Here is an 18,466-nt window from a genome sequence, read left to right as displayed (position 1 = left end):
TTATATCAGACTCTTGAATCTCAGTAAGTGCCCCTGCCACATCAACAACCTAAAGTGGAACAACATGCACCTCTGCACCATCACCACCATGTCAACCTGGGAGAATGAAACTGAAGTGTACAGCCTGAACTCAAAGCCTCAGTGTGTTTATGGCCAAGTCCCTGATGAGATCTTCAAGAGACCAAGACTGATATGTTCACTTCACAGTCCACTGATCTGCATCAAGATTTGCCCCTCAAGACAATGGCAGTGATCCCTACTCTTCCAAACCCTCAGATTGTTAGTCCTTAAACTGTCAGTCAATTAAGAGAAGCAGATGGTTGCCACACTATCAACAAATGTGTGATCAAAGTAACACACTGAAATTTGAGGGTCTCCCTTGAAAAGGGTTCTAGACCAGGCATCCAAAGTCAGAAATATACACCCTTTGAAATCAGATTTGCTTCTTCAGCAGAGAATCAAGATAACATTTCTTTCTGGTCCTCTGTAGAAAGTCCCCTTCACAGGTCTCTTGCAGATGTTTTTTTGGTTCATCCTCTCTCCCCATGCTTAGCACAGCTAACACCAGCACTTAGCGCAGGATGTGGGATACAGTCTACAGTGCCTAATTTAAAAATGCCTAATTTTTAAACAACCTTTACAAGGGCTAGCCCTTAGTCTCTGAACTGAACCAATTGCTCAACTCTTATGAAATTATAAGTGTATTCAAAGGCACACTTTAAATAACAGTCTGTGAATAAATTCTATGCTCTTGTGTTTTGGGCTCAGCTAGGTAGTGTCTACAGTACTCTGTGAGGCTTCTTGTATAAAAAGCTCTCAAAACCTTGCTATTTCAGATCAGTATGTCAGGAACTTAAACTAAGGGAAATGTCCTCACGAAGTGCTTAACTGAAATCTATATAAAAATTTAAGTTAAACCAATGCAACTTGCTTCTGCAAGCTCAGGGCATGCTGCCCTGCATTTATTCTGCATATTCAGACTCCTCCAAAGGGAGCACAGGGCATAAGATTTTAAGAACAGTCCATTCCATATAATCCTAAATTAACTTGCAGAAAGGCCAGCCAGTGCTGGTTAAGGCCATTATGGCTATGGGTTTAGTACATACTGTTCCCTCTAATACCCTCATTGCTCTACATTCTTAATCCACTTGAGCGTTGCACATGCTCACTTTCAGTGCAACATTTGTATTTCACCTATCATGCAAAATTCCTCACACCGTCACTATCAGGCCTACCAGGAGACCTAGAGACGTTATAGCCCTTACACGTAGTTCTAACAGAAGGCAGCTTAGTTTATTGCTCTGTCCCTAGCAAAGTCTTTACATTCAAAGCCAGTATGTGCTAGAGAGCAGGCACAAAGTAGACTGTCTTTATTTCTTATAACTGCTAAAAACCAAAGAGTCGGTTGCAATACGAGAAGGGAAGTGAAATAAGGTAGATACAGCAAAGGCTGCCTGTCCTCTTCTATGAGTCACCAGTTACTCATGCTTGCATGATCTGAAACCTGATTTTTAAGAAAGATGAATACTTAGAAATAAAAAATCTGCTCACTTTTTAACTGAAACTGAATTCATGTTTCATGTGTGGAGTTAGGAGACTTTCATAAAACCTCCTGTCTGGCCTTGGATGATTCTGAGGTATTTTTGTTGGGCCCCAAACTCTGTAAACTAGCCACTACTAACAGCTTCCTTCTGTGAGAGGCTCTGTTTCAAACTACAGCAAAACTCAAAGGTTAAATCCAAAATAAACAGTTCCTGTAAAAGTAAATTGATAAATAGCTCCCCTGTAATCATATAATTAGTGGTACAATGTGCTAACCGCTTTTGAGAAAGCAATTTAAATGCTCACCATTCACATTGTCAAAAATATCATTGACCCAGTTGCTTAAAAACAATTGCTGAAATGAATGTTGGTCTCTAACGCAATTATTAATGCTGGGGCAGATCTTGCTGTGTGCAGACAGCAACAGACCCTCCATTGGTACACATCCGTGCTGTGATTTTTTTATTATTTCCTAAGAAAACCTGAAGATTGAGGCAGGGTGGCAAGGATCCACATCTGGCCTATTCACTTATCCCCAGTCATTGGATCCACTAGTCAAACTTCCAACATATTGAGGATCAGCAGCTCTTAGGAAAAATTGTACCTCAAGGAATTCTAAACATTTGATATCTAAAGCTTCAGTAATACAATCATAGTTCATAGAACATGGATGTGATTCCCTCCCTAAAGGCTTTCACATCATAGCGACAGACCCTTACATTTCCAACCCAAGTAAAACTCAGGGTAACAAAAGGGATTTTAAGGAAATTTTCCACCCCTCATTAGGAAAAAGAGATCGAGATGATCAGAGCTAAGTAAAATTAGGTCTAAATAAATGTTGGAATTCAATAAACAGAAGCAAATACCCTCATTTTAACTTTATCCAAGATCATCACCAAGCCTGCAAAACTTCTGCAGTCTGCAAAATGTTTTATCTCTATAAAAGATCTAGTGTGAAAAGAGTTTTCCATTTGCCTGCCGTTAAGCTGGTAATTATAGAATAACATTTCTCAAGGTGTAGAACATTCCTTAGGAAATGGACTAACTTGGTGGGCAACTTTCCTATCAGAGGCTAAGAAGCCATTATTAAAAATTAAGGCTCTAACTCTTGTGGTTGTGAAAGGTGCCTGCAATAAAAGGGAGCAACTGGTTTAGATGGGTCTTCCTGCAGCTTAGACCCTTAGACATGCACTAAATCCACCAAATGCAAGAGGTGCCAATACTACTCCCCATTTCACTACTGATGCATGGACAAAGGAAAAAATACCTTGTAGGAATTCTTACCCTAGTCATTCTGAGAGTAAACAGTAAAAAATTGCATGTAATGAGAAAAAACCAGAATATACATATGCTAAGGTGTTTGAAGTTAAAAGCTCATGGAAAAGCAATGGGTTCAATTGATTTCACTTTGGAAATGATCTCAGCTTTTAAAAGACTGAGAAGTACTGTTACAGGAAGATGTAAAGATTTTATAGTAATAGCACATACCCAAATCACAACAAAGCACTGCACACAAAATTCCTGACTTGCAAGTAAAGAGCTGTGCAGCCCATGCCTATTATTCTCAGCTCTCAATTTTCAACTCCTTGCCTCCTGAGCTTAAAAGAAGATCTTTACTAATAAATTAATAAACCTACCTATATGTATTATCTTCCATTCAAATGTCATTTAGCCACAGTTTGACCCAGATGAGTGACTCCCAAGCTTTCTTTATCAGGACACCTATTTTTCAAAATTCAGCCCTTTGATGACTTCCATTCTACAATTATTATTGTTCAGAACAAATCCTTTTCTACAAGTCCATACTATTAAAAAGAACAATCACTTCCAAAGACCATCACCTGACAGTTGGGTGTCAGTTTTACTCATGGATCGTACCATGCAAACAGTGTCATTTCTGCCCAATCTAGAGAAATGCAGCTTAGCACAAATGCTAAAGGCAAAACCAATACACTGTTATATCAGGCAGATAGTATTTCTGCTCATTTGCTTTCCACTCCTTTTCTCACTTTGAGCATATACCACCTTTTAAAAAAGTAGAATTAGGATCTACTCAATCTTCACATTTTTGTACTTTTAATAGAAAACAAAAGTTGAATCATTTCATGACACAACTATGGAGAACAGAGTAGAAGAAAACTTGATCATGTTGGGGGAGGCATGGGGGAAGAGGAGGCAATAGACTTTCATTACATTGTTCTGGACATGCAGGAAGAAAGACAAGATGCAAGGGATGTGGTTTATTTTGGCTGCAGCTTTATTAACTCAACTCCTCTGGGAACTTCCATCAATAACTTGTACAGTACAGGTCGTCATTCTTTCCATAATCATTCCCACCTGCTGGAGAGCCGCAGTTGGCCTCCTTTCTCCCATCACTCCTCCCCTTGCTCCCTCCCACCCCCACCTCCACAGCTGGTCACCAGCTCACTACTGACCACCATATCCCCAGAAAAAGAGTAAAGGGGCTGGAATAGGCAATTGATTCCCTGCTGTTACAGATCGTAGCAATTCCTACTCTCAGCTTCTTGCCTTTCTCCAAGTCTTCCTTCCGTTCCATTTAATCATACGTTCAGATCTTCATTGAACAAATGCCTATATTGCACATCTGCCTTATGGAGGAGACAGCAATTAGCCTGGCTGAGCTTCTCCACCCTTCCACTCTGTTTCCCAGAGAATTAACAGTTCACATTTGCTGCTCAGCACAAAGCTGCTATCAAATTCTGTATGCAGACTCAGCAAAGTGCCTCAAATAGAAATAAGGGCCTTTTATCCAGAATGCTGATAAACATGATGTTTACAATTGCTGTAACAATTTGAAAATATAATTTTAAATAGCAAAGGAAGTGGATTTTTACATTGGTCAGAGAAAGTGAGAAGCAGAGAACAATCTAACTTCCATGGTTTTTATCTATGCATCAGATGATCTGCTGACCTCACATTCTCAACTTCATTCTTCAGCTCTAAGAATGGGCATGATACCCATAAAGAGAGAGAACTAAGGGCTTGGAATGAGAGTGACAATGTGTTTCACAAGAGCCAAGACTGTGGAAGTGGGGATGTGCCTATTGACTATCCACATACACAATCAATCCCCTGGGTTGTTCACACATCAAGTTTATATGAAATGTGTGTCTGTGTGTAGACCAGCTCCCCACCTCTTTTGGCAGGCAGATGGGCCCTGTGTGTGCAAATTTCATGTGGAGGAATGAAGGATTAACAAATGCAGCAAGAATTACACCCCCACCTAAAGTCTGTCCTTTAAGAAAATAGCAAATATAAAATCAGAAGCACCACATTTCTGCTATAATGCTAGCCATCTATCAGGTAAAAGCCACAGAATTGTCTAGGAAAATTCCATCTGGTATTCCGATGGTATGACCACGGCATCTTAAAAAGCAATCAGTCTATTTTTAAACTTCTGTTCATCTAAGATTTTTTTAATTTATTTTGGCAAGGTATATACATTTTCTATGAATTATCAGTGCAAAAGGAAATGCGTTCTAGGGCCTTCAGTGCAGCTAATGTGTTTGAAAAGACTTATATTTCTTAAGCCATTAAAATAGAGTTATATGAGGTAGCTATGCCATCACTGCCATCTCATTTTAGATAATTATATCCTTTCTACAAAGAACACCAAATGTAGACCCACTGACCCTTCACCTTTCTGAATTGATTCTCTTTTCTCCTGTCTTACTGCTTCAGTAACCAAATTGAAATAATTAAAAGCTATACCAGTTGTAGAGGCAGTGTAAGACCAGAAATGGATCTATTCCCATTGACTTTAGAGAAAATGGGACAGTGGTATGCATGATGCTGGCTCCAGGAACACAAAATTAGAAGGACTTTGCATTTCTGTTTTCATATTATTTATTTTTTTACACTCAATTAATTAGTAAAATTAACTGCATAAAGTAAAAATGCATAAATAAAAATGGAACACATTTTCATCTGGGTTTTATATTTTCTAAATAAATCCCCTTGAAAATTAAATACATAATTGAAACAGAAATTATATATTTATTGCTCATAAAAATATATCATGCACAAGAAAGTTGAATGTTGAACTACTTAGAGAAATTTACTCCTTTGCATTTTTCACTTTAAGTTCCAGTATGGGAACTGATGGATGTTTTCTGGAATCAAGGACATTTGTCTCTGTTCCCAAATGCAGAAGAATAGAAATACAGTATTCTATCATTATGCTGTGCTTGGTCCAGGTCCATTCAATTTTTTTCCTAATGTTTTGGAAACATACAGACATGAAAACCAATGTCTGCCTGGCCCAGCAGGAGATAGTAAAATACTCCACAAACACCAGATGGGATTTTAACAATGTTTGTAAAATATAAAAGGCTTGAAGCATTCTCTGCAAACCTAAAACTGAACATGTTTCATCTCATTATAAGTCTTTTTAATCCTAGTGATTTCTTTACATTTTTGTTATAAGACTGACACTAACAGACCTCTGATGTTTCAAAGGAGATCCAAAAATCAATTTCTTTGGAACCCAATATTGATATAGATAGTTGTGTGATGTCACTAATGTAAATCCTATGTAATCATTATAATGTAACTGCATGGTCTCAATGCTGGGAAAAAAACCCATGATATTTTTTGCTTCATTCTTATATTAAATAACTAAGGCGTTTGTGGGTTTCAAGATATTGCATTATGTTTATGTCTCTAACCATCAGATAACATTTTACAAGTACAAAAGCAGACTGCCTATCCATCATCACATCGGAAGAAATAATAACGAGTTCCTACTCCTCCAGAATTAGGAATGCTGTTGAATGGAAAATTTAAGAAGACTGCTTTTGCCACAAGATAAAAAATGGTTTAAACTGAAATTGTCTGAGGGAGATGAGCCAAAGGCACTGAATTTCCTATTAAAAAAAGGAAACATTTCAAAAGTATTGAGAAAAGTTTAGATGATTTTCTAACTAATTTTCTGTTTGATCAGTTTTTCTTTCAAAGCTTTCATCTTAAAATGTAAGGCAGTGATAGCTGAAATAAATGGAATTATATATTTAGAAACAATCAAAAAGAACAATTCACGTTAAAGCATTAGTTGAGTTCACAACCACTCTCAAAATTTCAACATATTGCCCTGATAATGGATGGACAGAATCTTCAAAATCTTGAAAGTTTTCCCAGGGTGGAAAATCATTTTAAGCTATATGAAAGTTAATTGAAGTTTATTTACATGAAGGTAATTTACATGTAATACAATACAATATTATTCTCTGAAAGGAAACCCTGTCAATAGACAAACAGCCTTGTAGCCTACTTATTCTCTTAAACCCAAACAGTGCTAGAATTAACTGAATAGTTTAGAGTATATTGTGTGGAAGTATTCTTATTTCCCTTGCTAAACATTTCTGCTTACAGGGTATCTGCACTTTCTCAAACACAGGATATGCAGAACTCTTATAATTTGACAATTGGCTGCCTCCATCAGATAAAGCAGTTATTCCAAGGCTAGATCTGTCACTAGCATTAAGAGAGGTGTGTGCCCTCCTGATCCAGGAGATCTGGTCTCCCCAACTTGGTAAGGTGCAAAAGTTATGCTTTATCATCCTCTTTTGATGCAGTCTCTTGCATTCCCAGCAGCACAGCGATCTGGGTTTAACCAAAGGACTCTCTTCTTGGCATGCACTGCAGTTGGAACCCACAGGACTCCCAGAGGAAGCGACAGCCAGTGACTCCAGAGAGCCTGGAGTTCCTCCTTCTCACCTCCTGGCAGAATACTGTAATGCCAACAAGACAGTAGCACTAGCATTGCTCTAGAAGACCAGTGGTCAGGGTGCAACCCCTGAGTATAAATGCAAGATTGGCTTTGAATGGGGGAGGAATTCTAAACACCTGCAAACCAGCAGAACTCAGATGGGAGAAGAGGGCACTCTTAACCACCCTGGGGGGCACTTCTACGTGGGCCTGGAGGTAACTTCATGGGCAATAAGGATCACATTGAAGAAATATTAAGCAGCACAAGATGTAATAGTGGTAATGGTGGAAAATAGCTTTTTTGGCTGCTTCTTCAGGAGTTAGGCACCTCATTTAATGCAGTTTCAGCAATTTTCAGCTTAGGAAGCTAAGTGGTAATGCAAAATAGTTAGCTTAGACAGATTTAATTACAGAAATGCCTGTTGCCATATGAAGGAACTTATTAGAGTGTGGCAGTATAGATATTTTTGCATCAGGCTTACCACTCTCTCAGTTGCAATTTATATTTATCATGTCATTTTAAAGAAATATCAAAGGAATTGTGGCTCCCTAGAATATGGCCCTTTGAGTTGTGACTCTTGGATGACTTTATGCACAAAAGTACAGGGTGTCCATTGATGTAAAGTCACAAATGAGTTATGGCATGGTCATCTTTAAACCAGAAGAGTATTAAGTGCCTTTAAGTTTCCCTATCCCTTTGCATTGTAGGCTAGATTTTCATAAGGTGAAGCTTGATAGCCATATATTTTATGAGCCTAACTTTTGCACCAGCAAGTGCCGCAATTGCATCCTTAAACACAGCTTTAATTGAAGAAAACAGATGGATATTTGTGTGACTAAGGGACCAGTGAGGTCTTACAGAATTCATCACGAAGCTTTCCACCAACTTTAGTGAGATTAATGTCAACAATAAAATTATATTTTTATTAAGAAATGAAAGAATTCTATAAATAGAAAAAGGATGGAGTTAGATACATCACGACCTCTGGCTTGCTTTGTGAAAATTCTACACTGAAGACCATCCAAAAAAGAATGATTTCAGGAGAGATGGTGCTAGCATAATATTTTTGTTATGCTTTTTGTAGAGTTGCTTGTTCTATTAATTTAGTAGGAGATACTGCTATAGCAACTGAAATGTTATGAATTATTAATTATTTTCATTCTCGTTCTGTGGTGCATTATTGTATTCCTGAGGGTTTTATGTGAAGTGCAGTTTGTGCATTTTTGTTAAATATTTTTAAAACCGTACTACTATCAGGATAAAAAAAAAGCCAAAATAAATTCTAATCAAGAAAATTTTATTTTGGTTAAGTAATGTGTATATATGTATTGCTTACATATTTGGCTGCATCCATTTACAGACAAAATCTGCCTTCATAGAAATTTATGTGCAGAAACAAGGGACAAACTTTAAAAGCTGGAACACTTCAATAGAGATCTTTTTATAACAATCCTATAATTTGAGTTACTCAGTTCCACATGTGGCACCCCCTTGAAAACTACAGCAATTGAGAGACTACAGTCACAGAAGAATTATGAATATAGAATATATTCCTTAGTGAGAAAGATACAAACAGTGTCCTCAGGGAATTCACAGAATAAAACCTACCTCACTATGCCATTCTGTACTAAAATACTCCTCTGAGTATTTTTATTACCCAATGATGTCATAGATTTTTTATCAATTTTATTCAGTTCATAAGTTAAAATATGTTTGTGCTTCCTTTTGTAAATGCCACCTCTCTGAACTAGGCCTGAAATGTAAAAGTCAAGATAGCTTTTCTCAAGTTTATACTCATCGGTATGTTATAGTTAATTAAAACTAAATTGAGTTATAGCAGCAAAAATTTATTATAAGATTTATATAAAGTGCAAATAAGCAAAACAGCGCGCTGGGCGGCCAGGGAGACCCTTGCTCCGCACGGCCCGTGAGTGCAACAGGCAAAACAGTAACTTTTATACCCTTATCAATTCCCCTCCCACAGTCACTTGTTATCTCTTCATTGGACCTGAGTTCTTGGGGTTTATTCTGGTTGGTCCTCTTTTGCAGGTCCAGTTCAGTTGCCAGGGACTTTCCACCAATAGTTTGATGAGTCCATAGTCCGTGAGGCCTGGTGTGTGGGATTCTCCAGATGTCCGTCCTGGTTCCTCCTTATCGTCCTTGTACTTGACCTTCTGTTCTTTATCTGTCTCTCTTTTGCCTTATTAAGTACAGTACACTGTATCCTGTCATTCCAGAAATGCACTCTGAACAATACACTTTTAGAATAACAGGAAATAGCAGACCAACTCAGCGAAGCAAACAAGTTATCATGTTAATAGTATATGATTAATTCTTCTATAACTTATAATTTTTCAGCAAAGCATTAATAGCATAAAGTACATTGATTTGGGATATATGAATTGAAAAATCACAAGCTGCAGAACAGCCAACCGCTACATTAACATTACAGCTGACTATTCTACAACTTACGATCTCCCAGTCCAACCATAGCCTTTATTATATTGATATAAAAAGAAAAGGTATGAATACAATTTGATGAGCAAATGGTTATTTCACCCTTCACCACCTATTACAAGTATCACCAGTAGAAGATGCTTTGCAGCTGAAGCTCCATTAGAAATGCTATTGTGCAAGACTGACAATAAACCAAAACCCTCTCACTAAATTTGTTGGCCCTTTAGAAAGGGAAAAGGAGCTAAAACATACTGGCAAGGGCTATGCTACCTTTGGAATGGCTATAAGCAGCACTGCTCACACATGGCTGCTGAAGGATCTGCTGCAGGCTGTTGTCCAGAGGCTGCCTAGAGGTGCATCAGCTTGTATTCTGTCCTGCACTGGCTTGCTCTCTGTGCGATTTTAGGTTTCAGGGTTCCTTATCCTGTGCTTGAGAGCCTTTTCGAACCCTGAAGGAGCCCATAACTATATACCACAAGTCCTGTGGCCCTCTGGGATACATGAGAATGACCTTCTAGGGACTAAACTCATCCTTAATGTCAGCACAGCAAGTGGGCAAAGCTGAGCACACAGTGGAAGCAAACAAGAGGAGTAAAAATGTAACTTTTTTAGTGGGCACCTTCGCTTTATTCACAGTAAATGTCTTCAGAGTTGCTTAAAAGCAGAGGAGTAAGCTCTGAATTCCTGTGGGAAATGGGAAGCTGTGTCTCCCTTTGCCTCCTTTGCAAATCATTCTCTGCATGTTAGTTTTGATGCAGCAAGGAAAAACTAAGTCAGATTGAAAGAACCTTTTTTTCCAATTTCTTTTTGGCCACAGAACAAAACTGTTGATTATTTGTGCTAGTGTGTTTATGTGTCCAGATGCTGCTTTTCAAGTAACACATCCTACCCAAGCTTCACAGTATGGCTCCATCCGTGCCTAGTGCTTTCAACTGCACTAAGTTCTCATTCCTGTCTTCCCTTTCTTCATCCAAGAGTATATGAGGCTGTATGAGTCCTGAACTATATCACTTTTAATGAACCCAAATGCTAACTGCCGTTTCTGTGTTTCAAAATTTACATCTGGAAACAATAATAAAGCCACTTTGCCTATAAGTAACTTTATCCATGCTACTTACAACTTAAAGAACATTGTATTTGTATTTCTATTTAAATAATTTGACTAAGAGATCTCTCAGACGCTGGCTGTTTCTTCTTGTCTTGGCTAAAGGATGAAGTGCACCCTTTCAACTTCCAAATGTGATCTCTTTCTGTGTATTCTGAAAAAAAGTTTCCTTTTGAAGTTACTAAGGCAAGCCAGTGGTGTTATTTCACCCGCCTGCTTCCCTAAAACTTATTACTCATAATTTGGAACCCCTACTTGATTACTGTAAAGGCACAAGCTACAGGCTGGGATTAAGTACATTTCAGCAAACATTCTACCATGTTATTATTACAGCAGAACAATATAAGGTGCAGAAGAAATTATTTCAAAAGAATTTATGCTTGAAAAGCAGATATACCTAATATAAAATGAAGTTAGAAAAAACCCTAGATTTCATAGAATGTATACTGTATTTCAATGAGCAGTGCATACTTCTCACAGAATTTTTTTAGACAGCATACGGAATATTTTTTTCTTTTGTATTTTGTGATAGGATCAAATAGGCTAAAACTCAGATAAAACTGAGAGTAGGGTAATCATATTCATATTTTTACACCACATCTTGAAAACCCAGGCATTCATATCAACAACACGTGTTCTACAGTGTAATGAAAATGTGCTAGAAAATAAAAAGTCTAATAAATCTAATTGCTAAAGCTGTGCCTCCTTTTTTGGTTTCAGAAAGCAATGGTCTTGATTCTTCAAGCGCATTTGCACGTTGTGGAACTATCTAAGCAGTCACTTGGCAATTCACACAACCTGTGGATGTTGTGCTTAAAGACACGGTTAGTGGGACTTGGAAGTCTTAGGTTAATGCTTGGACTCAATGATCTTAAGAGTGTTTTCCAATCTAAATGATTCTGTGATTCTATGACATGAGCCAGCCCAGCTTTGCATTTGTCCTGAAAGATGTTATCTGCTCAAAGCCAGCTCAGGTATATCAATATAGAAATATAAAAGAATGTAAACATCCCTGTTCTGTGTCATAATGTAGCCCTTGTGAGTCAAATTTTCCACTGATTGAAATTAAAATTAGCATAGTAGGGTATGGACTGAAAGATCAACACCTACAGTTATAGAGTTAAGACAACTGTGGAAGGGAAGACAACTGTGGAAGGGAGTAGGGAATGAGTCTCTGAACTTCTGAGCTCTACCATTCATAACTATATCCTAGCTCAATTATTAGAATGTTTTTTTTTTGGTGGCAGAAAAACTAAGTCTTGAAACCTCATCCTTCAAGTCCCAGTATTGTCCATCATGTATCTCAAAGCCAGCTATAACGGCAGAGAGTTTCTAATGTGAGGATGCTTTCAAAGCAGGTTTTTTTGCTCCAATCATTTGCCTGCATAGAGTTTAGAGTGGTAAATGGTGCCTTAATGGTTTGAATGTAAGTAAATTGCACACAGCTATCTAATAAATGCTATTTATATAGGTGCTTCTAAGGTAATCACATTAAAACAGTGAGTTCTAAAAATCACCAGTTAATTAAATTCATATATATATATATATATATACGCACACACACACACATATATTATATATATATCATATGAAGACTAATTATATCTGTATTCTGTTGTCCTGGCAACATCTGGGTGACTGCTGAAACACTGAAGATGCAGATGTTTCACAAACCTGAAGGAATATTGTCTGGTTTCTGTGTATTACTACTACCATGCCCATTTAAATATCAACAGGATAAAAAATTATAGATGTGCTATTATAACTAAAATTATTCTATTGCCCGGAGCGCCTGAAGGCAAAAGGCTCAGAGCTCCAGCAGCAACCAGGAGAGGGAGCCCATGCTTTTAGCCTGGTCTTGTCTTGCTGACAGCAGGGAGCAGTGTAAAAAAGGCAGCATCAAGCGGACAGATTCTGTACAGATAAACTCAACTGTTGATAAACGATGGCAGCCAAATTACTTTTTAATTCAAGCAGAAGTATCTCTGCCTTGGATGTGTGTGCTTTTGGCAGAACAATAAATAAAATCCACACCTCCCAGTAATAAGCAGTAAAAAAACTTAATTGGTATGAATACACAAATGCATGGGAAGACATTCAATTTCTTCACAGATAAACTTGTAGATATGGTTGGAATCTTTTAATTAGCCCTTGGCCTCATATGCCTTTTTGTCTGCCACTACTTTTTCAAAAGTCAAAATAACATCTTAGCTACTGCTTCATCATCCTCAGTTGAACCATGGCTTTAGACTTCAGTGTGAAGAGCAAATCTATGCCTTTATTTTGTCCACATGAGGATTCCCAAAGAAGCTGGGTAATGTACAAGACATAGATTTATCATATATACCTGTGACTTTTCCAAAAACTAGTTCATCCATTTAATGTCTTACTGAAATCTAATTACTTGTGTTGTTTGGTTTTGTTTGATTTTTTTTCAAATAGGTCCTTTACAACTCATGTTAGTTAGTCTTTATGTGAAAATATTAATAAAAACCTACTTTTTATGTGTTATGGGTATGTTTTCACAGAAATTTCTCTGAACATTTTCAATTCACTTAAACACAATTCTAAACTTGTTAGGTTTTACTCTGGTGAGCTACCGAGATAGACATAGAAATATATAAATATTTATATAAATATAAATAAAGAATAGCTTTGCACGCTGAATGCAATGGCATTACCACAAAAGCCTCTATAATTTAGACAGACCACACTAAATAATAAGCTGTATTTGACAAACATCTGTGTACCTGATAAAACATTTTCTTCGAATCTATCAAGCCACAGCAATTCTTAGTCTCATCACATTACTCCAAACTTGTACACATTAAATAATTTAATGCTAAAATTAATGATGTTAAATTTAATGCTGTCCCTTTGATACATATTTTCAAGAAATATAAAAGGAGAGTTCTTACTGCATGGAAAATGCTTCTCTTTAAAAATGCAGTGATATACTGCTGGACAACTGTAAAACTGGAGCAAATACTAAACAATAAAGCTCCGAAGTAAAATATATAATAAATAATCTTCTTTGATCACTATAGTAAATCTGAATTTACGATTCAAAATACCTTAGTTAGTATAGCTTTTGAAACTGTTTTTAAGTTGCTCTCAATTTGTAATTAAGTTGTGCAAACTTAGGAAGCAAAAATTAGCAGCCACATTTTGAAAGAAACAGAAATATTGCATTCTGAAGATTCCTGGGCATAAATGAGCACTACTAAAGAATAGTTTCTGATTTGACACAAATTCACCCATAAATAATATGCTCCTGTCCTAAATAAAGTTTAATACAAAGTTAATGTACACACATATTGTAAAGCACAATCTGACGACTTACCTCAACCTCTGACACTGTATGGAAGAGGCAGATTTTGCCCTCTGTCACAAACCTGCAAGTTGTTGAAAGGACAGAAGACTGAAGTAAAACAAGAGGATGGTTAAATTCTGCATGGCCACTCACAAGCAGCACAGCATCCTGTATGAAGTCTTTCTCTCCCTCCAAGTAATTTCAATTGTGATAAGTGCACATGTTCAAAGAAATACTCCCTAAAATCATCAGCCAACAGACCGGACATTTCTGACTTCTTTCCATAATAAGATCTTCTAAAATTCTGGATGAATCATTATTACTCAACATTAAATGCATTAAGTGTGTATTTGTTTTACAGATGAAGATGTGTTCCATGAAAAAGAAAATCTCTAATGGAAATGGAAGTGAAAACATACAAAAACACTACTTTTGACTTGGGGCTTTTGAAATCCATTCCAAGTGGCCAAACTGAAAAGTAATTATTTTCCAGTACAATGCATTGCTTTCTCCTTTTGTCATTTTCTTTATCTTTTTTATGTTTTCAATTCCATCTGTTTTTACCATAGTTCACAGAAACATTTCAGAGAAAAACTGAACTTGACCAAATGCTTCTTTCTATACCACTGCCACTTCTGCCAGATTCCAAATGGCATTAGACCAAAATGATTAGTACCGATTTACTTTCAATCTTCTGTTTCACCTGTCTCAGGGGCTCATATATTGAGTCAAATGCAGACAAAAAACTGTACATAAACAGAATATACTAAACCTGTGCTTTTCATATTAGTCCTTGTTTACTAGTGTTTCCTCTTTCCTGCATGTAACTTCTCAGGGCTGCGCTTTATTGCAGCAGCAACACTAATTGCAATCAATTCTTTCGCATAGCAACCATGATTTAACTATCCACAAATACATTAAATAATTAATGTAGGTACTTTGAACCACTTTCTGGAGGAGTCTATTACTCTTAATCAGCTTCAGAAAGATCCCTGTAAGATTAAATTTGGGTGGTATAAACACTGTCTGTTCATATCCTACTGTCTCTATTAATTACTAAAGAAAAATAGTCAAACCCTCAGAGGCCCAAGTTGTTAAGAAAAATAAATACATTGGCTTCCATGGTCCATTTTTATATAAATTTGGATTTCTTTCAGACACTCTTTTAAAAAGAAACTCCTGCGGCAACCACAAATTTAGAAATTTCAGTTCTCATGACAGCAATTGCAGGGATATCCAAACTATCCAGCATGGGAAACAGTATTGGACCTGAAGAGGCTCTAAGGTTCTCTGTGGGATCTCAATGGACAGAGAAAAGAGTTCTCTCAGCTTGAAGCCAGGAGCCAGCAACTCCCTTCTGTAGGTACCTCTTTTTCTTCAATGATGGCAGATGAAGCTAAACGAAGCAACACCCTGCTCCCTGCTTTTGTTACATGTAATGGGTCTTTGCTGACACTCTGTTAAGATGAGATTTATAAATATAAAACTCTTTCAAATAAGTTGATTGCTTCAAGGGCCAAAATAAATGTGCCTGCCCTAAAGTCAGGTAATCAGCCTTGCCAAAGAACAGAGAAGTTAACACAATGCATATTATGAACATGGTAATGTTATGTAAGGCCCCGATTCTGACATTAGGTCCAGAAATACATCTCTATATCTTTCAAAAACATTTAATACAAATACATAGCAATTCACAGAGTATTAACACAATCAGGGGCAGTGTAGAAGAATGAGCACAGAAACTTCAGAGTTCTGTATTTCAACCAACTGTCTTAATTGCATGTACCAAGACCTCTTGCCTTCTTCTCCTGCAAGTTTTTTGTGGATCATCTTTTCTCCTCTTCTCTTTAAAGACTCCTTTGTCATTCCTCTGCTCTAAACCTCTATTAGCTCTGAATGTCCCCATTCTCTTTTTTCAAATACAAGGGCTCCTCCAACTCACTCACTCTCATCTTCCTATAAACATCTGTGCTGTAATCCTTCTTCCTCCCTTTGCTCCCCTGCATAAGGTTCCTTCTCTCCATCTCCTTGGCCAATGTAGACTCACAATCCCACTTTTCCTTCCTGATGGTTGATCTGTCCAAGTTCTTGACCAGGTCCCTTCCTCCACCTACAGCAATAGCCCTGAATGACTGTCAGCCATGCAGAAGAACTAGCATTTCTTGTATATGTATGTGTCACTGGCAGGCACTGGTGGAGGCTTTGTGCATATGTTGAAGGTCACAGACCTATATTTTGCTCTCCCTCTCCCTTTGTGTCATTTTGCATTACTGCAGATAGGACTGCACAACTTAAGAGAGTCAACAGAGGTGGGTAATGTACCCTGATAGTTCATCGTCATGGTACAAAGTGCGGATGAAGCATGTGAGCCACAGAAACATGGACACTTCAACATCTGTGCTGTATGTGCTATAAAGCTTTGGGAATTGATTTTGCACTGGGGAATATGCAAATAGTTTTCGAAAACGTCTTGAAAAATTAAGTCCCATAAGGTATTTCCCACCTGATTTTTCCAAAGTCCTAGTCCATAATAGGAAAAGCTATCAAGAGGATAGAGATGTTTGAAATGTTTTGGTCTTACTTGCTAACAAAAAAATCTTGACTTCACTCTCTGCAAAGAAATTTACTTTTTCTGTGCTTACACCTCAGAAGACAAATACACAGAAACAGAAATAAAAATACAGGCCCCTCCCCCCTTCTAGAGGGTAATTTACAGGAAAACAAGGTATTACACCACATCTAAACCCTTCTGACAATTTGTCACAATCAGGTGATTCTTACATACATTTCTTCCTTTTGCATGACAGTTGATCCCAAAATGACTAAAGTTATTACAAACATCACCAAAAAAAAAAGTAGTAAAAAAATATTATTGTGACCTCCTTCAAACAACTACAAAACAATGTAATCACTCATTATACAATATCATGCAAATACACTTCAAAAACCACAGGAACCCCAGGGTGTTTGCCACACAGACACAGTGAGAGAAGGATGAAAAGAATTGGACAGAATTTCAGTAGGAGCTGCTGAATTAAGAAATTATTCATGCACATAGTATGTGTCAACTCCTGTCTTTTACGCAGAGAAGATGCAGATCACCACAGCACAGAGAGGGCACAGAAATGCATGTCTCTCCACACGCACACATATTCAAAAGTTTTATGTTTTACAAGTGTTCAGGAAAACAAAAACAACTTTGCAAGCCTCTGTGAACTGGAGTTAACTTCCTCGCAGATGTGGAAGTATTGACTTTCCACGGGAGTGATGAACTTCTGTTGCATTAAGTGAACAGTATTTTGGAGACCTTCCTCCAAGTCCCATTGACAAGCCCCACAGAACGCAGTGATCTCTGGACTTAACTACAGTGCTAACATGCACACTAGTGCATTTTTAAATGTTTGGCTCTGACATCTGCTATTATATAGAACAAGTAGCTATTGATTACTTTTGTGGGGTGAGGAAGTAGAGACTCAAGACTATTCAAATCAGGAAACAGTCAAAGGGATTCATCCATCCCAATATACCCTTCCAAAATTCACATCTTTCTTTCAATCCTTTCAGAGAAACATTTGAGCCCACTTGCCATTTGGGCAGCAGTTGATTTGGCCTGCCTTGCTGCCACACTCCCAGTTCTGCACCTTTCTGAAGAAACTGTATCATAGCTGTTGATGCGACTGTCTGGGCTACAAGTGAGACGAGCTTTGAATGGGCAGTTAGACAATGCTTGATAAGACTTAATGAGCCAAAAAGAGCTCTTACCTGTTTTCAAATATTAGTTGTTCTCATAAAAAGTATTGTTCCTCATTTAATGCCTTACCATTCTTCATGTATCTTTAGACGTAGCTTACATTCTCCTCTTTCTTCTTCTAATTCTACATGAGATATACAAGGATAAGGTAACAGACCAGTAAATGTTAGAGATAAAAAGCATCATTTAAAGTATTGTTTAAACCACATAGTTTCTGTGCTGGTGAAATACCCACTTAATGCTTTTGCAGCCTGGTTGCAAATTCTCCAAATGATATCACATCCACTTCAACCCAAAATAATAGAAGGTTCTCTTCATATACCTTATTTCCACATCTTCACTCTAACATGCAAATTTTATTTCCTAAGCGAAGAATTACTAGAACAATCAGCTTTCATTCCCTCCAAACAAACATTCAGTAAATCTGCATCCTATGTATTTACATTTTTCCCTTGTTTCTTTTCCCAAATTTCTAGCTATTAAAATGTGCCTGGGTAATCCTCATTTTCCCACTAATGTTGCAAGCTTCACTATCAGATATTTTCAGACTAAAAATAGTGTTCATGACAG

The sequence above is a fragment of the Pseudopipra pipra genome, chromosome 5 (genome assembly GCF_036250125.1).
Source record: "Pseudopipra pipra isolate bDixPip1 chromosome 5, bDixPip1.hap1, whole genome shotgun sequence".
Classification (NCBI taxonomy): Eukaryota; Metazoa; Chordata; class Aves; order Passeriformes; family Pipridae; genus Pseudopipra; species Pseudopipra pipra.
Note: the sequence above shows the minus strand (reverse complement) of the source record.